This window comes from Littorina saxatilis, linkage group LG17 (genome assembly GCF_037325665.1).
Source record: "Littorina saxatilis isolate snail1 linkage group LG17, US_GU_Lsax_2.0, whole genome shotgun sequence".
NCBI classification, from domain to species: Eukaryota; Metazoa; Mollusca; class Gastropoda; order Littorinimorpha; family Littorinidae; genus Littorina; species Littorina saxatilis.
The window spans coordinates 1,533,250-1,538,249 of record NC_090261.1 but is presented as its reverse complement, the minus strand read 5'-3'; the positions used below and the strand labels follow the sequence as shown (position 1 = coordinate 1,538,249).

At 45.8% G+C, this 5,000-nt stretch overlaps 1 pseudogene; it reads left to right on the top strand.

Annotated features, from left to right (window-relative positions):
- LOC138953506 (endoglucanase E-4-like) overlaps positions 1-5,000 on the top strand; it is an 11,564-nt pseudogene that overhangs the window by 722 nt on the left and 5,842 nt on the right.

Below are 5,000 nucleotides of genomic sequence, written 5' to 3'. Positions count from 1 at the left end.
TGTTTGTCGATTTCTTACGTGAGCCTTGAAGGCTTCGCCTCTTGTTTTATGATTTTGATGATTTATTTCATCATTAAATTTGTATTGTTAAAGGCCGAGGAGTCCAGCTCGGCTGAATGAACGTAGTGTGCAAAGGTGACCAAAGGGTAAACAAAAAAGTAGAACACATAATCAAAAAACACAATGAGACGCAAAAGAGATGAAAACTGATCTTTATTCTCATTTTATCGAATTCATAGAATGTCGCGAACACTACTTTTGGCCGTGACCTTGACCTGCCTGGTGGGCTCGACGAACGAAGCAGACGTCAGTCCACGTGACTTGTTGTCTGCCTCCTTGGAGTCTACCAATCTGGCGGTTGCAGCCGGTGAGTTGCTTATTTGTTTAATATTTTGTTTCATCCACCAAGTAGTGGAGTACTTTAATAGCATAATGCGGAGCGACACACCCCGTTTTATTCTTTAGGCAAGGTGTATGAGCGAAAGCCTCAAACAGTTGAGTCCCTTTGTCAGTGTGCCTCTTATGTTCAAACGGGGTTTTGCTTGCATCATAGTTGTCAGATCGACGAAATTGATTGTAAATAAACTGTTATTTCGTTCTCATACTCAGGAAACACAAATTCGATATATTCTTGCGGTTCTGAAGTCACTTTAAACAAAGTTTCGTCCAATTCCTTTGACACTAACCGTCACCGAAATGTAGGCTTATGTTTCTCGTTTGACATCAGGTAGGTGGCCCAAACATGCGTGGAGAATGAGTGGCGAGGGCTGTATCAGGATCTATATCTATATACGGCTTGTGTCTGTCTGTCTGTCTGTCTGTCTGTGTGTTCGCGATGCACGGCAAAAGTTCTCGATGGATCTGCTTCAAATTTGGTGGGCATATACAGGTAGACCCCGGACACAATCTGATCGATGAAAATTTTCAACACGCCGCGCTTAACCGATTTTGATTTTTATGGTTTTTCTGTACATCCATTCCCAGTAACTCTTCCTTATCTTCTTCAGTGTTTTGCGCGTTTATCTCCCTTCCTTCGTGTGGCGTCAATCGCGTACGATGCGCCCGGCGAAGCTGTATAGGCAATGAAGAAGAATTGAGATTGTAAGGACTCATACTTTTCATCCCAAAAATCGTTGAAGAAAAATGTCATGAGGGGGTGAGAGATGCGATTTCTCCTCGGATTTCATGATGATCCAGGTATTGGTGCGCCACTCACCCGGCGAAGCGGGTATTCATCTAGTCCTGTATATTCTAGCAAACTGCGTCCGTGCTTGTGCATCTGGGTCATCATGAAATCTCAATTCTTCTTCATTGCCTATACAGCTTGCTGTCGAATTTACCTTTTTCGTTGAAGGAGAGGCTTCCTTTCCCTCCAGAAACATCAAAAAACGTTCAGCAACCCCCACCAAGGGGGCTTCGCCCCCTGGACCCCCACCAAGGGGCTTCGCCCCCTGGACCCCCATCAGAACCCGCCCCGCCCCCCCCTAGTACTTACCTAGTCCGGCCCTGCAATTGGTTACCAACCTCCCTCAGTTTCCCTCGTACTTACTATACTCAGTGACTCGTGAATCCCTTAAAATACAGGGGTAAAAAGTAAGAAGGTGAGGTGTGTTCAGAAGACATTTTTAAAAAGTCTGACAAAGATAGAGGATGGTTATGCCAATGATAAGTCAAGAAATGAAACGCCGCGAAGACGTCCTGATGTTGGTAAGTGTGGTTCCCGAATTTTGCACCCATATTTTCAGACGCCGTCACGCGGTTTCTTGTTAGAACAATGTCAAACTGAGAAGAGAGAAAGCGAGGTAAAAGAAGAATTTTACATGAATACAAATAAGATAGTCTATAATACATGATATGTAGGCCTATGTATAAAATGATCTACAGGGCCGGACCCAGGGGGGGGTTCCAGGGGTTCCGGAACCCCACCCCTGGAAAAAGCATGTACCTTCCTTTGAGTGTTTTTTTTTTTTTTTTTTAAATAAATTTTGTGTGTCTCTAACAATTTTTATTCAATGTGAAATCCGATGAGAAAAAGGTACCCCCCCCCCCCCCCCCCCCCCACTCACACTGACAGGCCTTAACCCTCAAAACAAGGCCCAGAATGCACCAGATTGCACAGATTTTAACCGTTTTTCAAAAATTTTCCGGGCGAGCATGCCCCCGGACCCCCCTAGTTCGCGCGCCTGCTTTGCAGGCGCGCACTTGTGGCTTTGCCACTTCGCTGATTTGTCCCCCCCAAAAAGGAGGAACCCCCCACTTACAACTCATTTGGTCCGGCCCTGATCTAGGAAGACCATCTTTTATTAAAAGAAAATATAAACAAGTATCTGTTATTGTTTTTTGTTTGTTCTGTCCTGTGGATTTGAGGCTACAAGTCAAATTGTAATTCTCATTAATGTTGAGACACAATGTAACACATGTTACTCCTGTGTGTGAAGCCACGCCTACCAAGGACTATGCGGAGGCCATCAGACTGTCGCTGATGTTTTACTACGCCCAGCGATCCGGCAAGCTTCCGGCTAACAACCCCATCCCCTGGAGAAATGACTCCGCCCTGAATGACTGTGTGGTGGGAGGCTGGTATGATGGTGAGTCTCGGTCTGCCAGAAGAAATTCCGCACCTCTTAATTGGTTATGACATTGTGTTTGCCGGTATCCCCAGATTTCCTCTGTGTGTGTGTGTGTGAGAGAGAGAGAGAGAGAGAGAGAGAGAGAGAGAGAGAGAGAGAGAGAGAGAGAGAGAGAGTGGCAGGAGAAAGAAAGAGAGGGGAAATAAAAGGGATAATTTTTGCTGTCCGTCTGTGTACCTGCATGCTTGCCATTCTGTCAGTCTGTTTTTTTGTCCTGCTGTTGGTTGGGATACAGTCGTCCCTATGTACGTGCTCCCTGTTAAAACTCGTTTGCACGTAACAATCTCCAGCGTGTTTGTGGCAGCGGGTGACCACGTGAAGTTCGGGTTCCCCATGGCCGGGGCACTGACCATCTTGCTGTGGGGGGCTGAGCGCTTCAAGGACGGCTACGGGGCGGCCGGACAGCTGGACGCTATGTACGACACGGCCAAGTGGGGGCTGGACTACCTGGTCAACTCGTGGAACCCCTTCACACAGGAGCTCGTTATACAGGTGAGTCATGCTCTTACAGGTGAGATTAAAAGCACTAACACGGCCAGGTGGGGGCTCGAGTACCTGGTCAACTCGTGGAACCCCTTCACACAGGAGCTCGTTATACAGGTGAGTCATGTTATACAGGTGGGTCATGTTATAAAGGCGCGTCATGCTCCTACAGGTGAAATACAAACTAATCAAGTGTATGCACCCACATGGCCTGGTGGGGGCTCGACTACCTCGTTAATGCCTGGAACCCCTTCACACAGGAGCTCGTTATACAGGTGCGACATGCTCTCACAGGTGAGATAGAAGCTGATCAAGTGTATGTACCCACAGGAACACATGAACTCTTGAGGCACAGGTGCTTGGTATACAGGTGGGTCATTCTCACACGCTCAGCTTAAAGGGAATGATTTAAACGTGGATGTTATGCACCAGGTGGGTGACGGGGACATAGATCATCAGTTCTGGGGACGTCCAGAGGAGATGACTATGCAGAGACCATGCATCAAGATCGGACCTGGCAAACCCGGAAGTGACGTGGCTGGAGAGAGTGCTGCCGCCCTGGCGGCCGGTTCTCTTGTCTTCAAGGAGAAAGGGGGTACGTGATTTGTTATGGCCTTCATTCAAGAACATATGAAACAGAATGTCCGCAGAGAATCATCTGTCTACCTGCCTGCCTGTCTGTCTGTCTGTCTACCTGCCTGTCTGCCTGTCTGTCTGTCTGTCTGTCTGTCTGTCTGTCTGTCTGTCTGTCTGTCTGTCTGTCTGCTTGTCAATCTGCCTCTCTATCTCTATTTCTGTCTTCTCAGTCACCCCCTCTCTCTCCGTCGGGGCAGCTGGCCGATCCAAAAAGTTTAGACGAAAACTATAAAACAGTACTTGCTTATTTTTAAGCCGCCATTAGTATAATGGGGCTTACTGGATTTGCTCTCTCTGTTTGTTTGTTTGTTTGAGGCGGTCGGTCGGTGTTTGTCGGGTAAGACTTGTATATCTGGGTCAATTAAGCTCAAATTTCGTGAAATTGTTAGGAAAAGGGTTAGACGGGTGTATGCCAAAAATTACATTCCTAACGGTAGTCAAACGGAAGATATTAGCTTTTAACGCTTTTACAAACCGAGCCAGGGGACGAAACCCACTGACAGACTCATACGTTTGCGGGAATTCCCGCACCCAGAACTCCGAGTTACTTCCCTTCGAGTCTCGTTCTATCACTGACAGCATGAGGACAAGTGTTGACCTTAACGGGGACAAGAAGCCCGCCCTTGGTAATATGGGGTGGGACATGGATTTTTGATCGAGACTTCATGTAAATCTCAAACACCATAGATCCTTCATAACGACCGATTTTTGAAGAATTGTTCCGTAAATAAACAAATAAATAGTGACGTCATTTGAACTACACAGTCTATATGTGGTGGGTTGTGGACGACCCACTTTTGAATTAAAGAAGGCATTATACTTTGTTTATTTCTATTTGGATGGCGTGGGTTGTGTAGAAGGATACTTTTTATGTTGAATATTTCTTTAGAAAGTATGGGCCGTTCATGAGTAATATCATTGGTACTGTGAAGGTTAAGTGGCGCAAAAGTGTGTACGTCATTTACTTTGGAAAGAGGCGGTAATGAGTTACTTCCCTTCGGGTCTCGTTCCTATCACTGACAGCATGCGAACATGCCGTTGGATTATTAAGCCGCCTTGTAAAGGGTGCTTACTGGATTTGCTCTGCCTGTTTGTCCGGGTTTCGGGTGTTTGTTTGTCTACCATGTCACCACGTGTAAAGAGCTCGGTCAAATTTTTTTACAATTATTTATTAATTTATTCATTTAATTTTGTTTTAATTAATTCTTTCTAACATTTATTTATTTACTTTAACAAAAATGTTTTTTAATA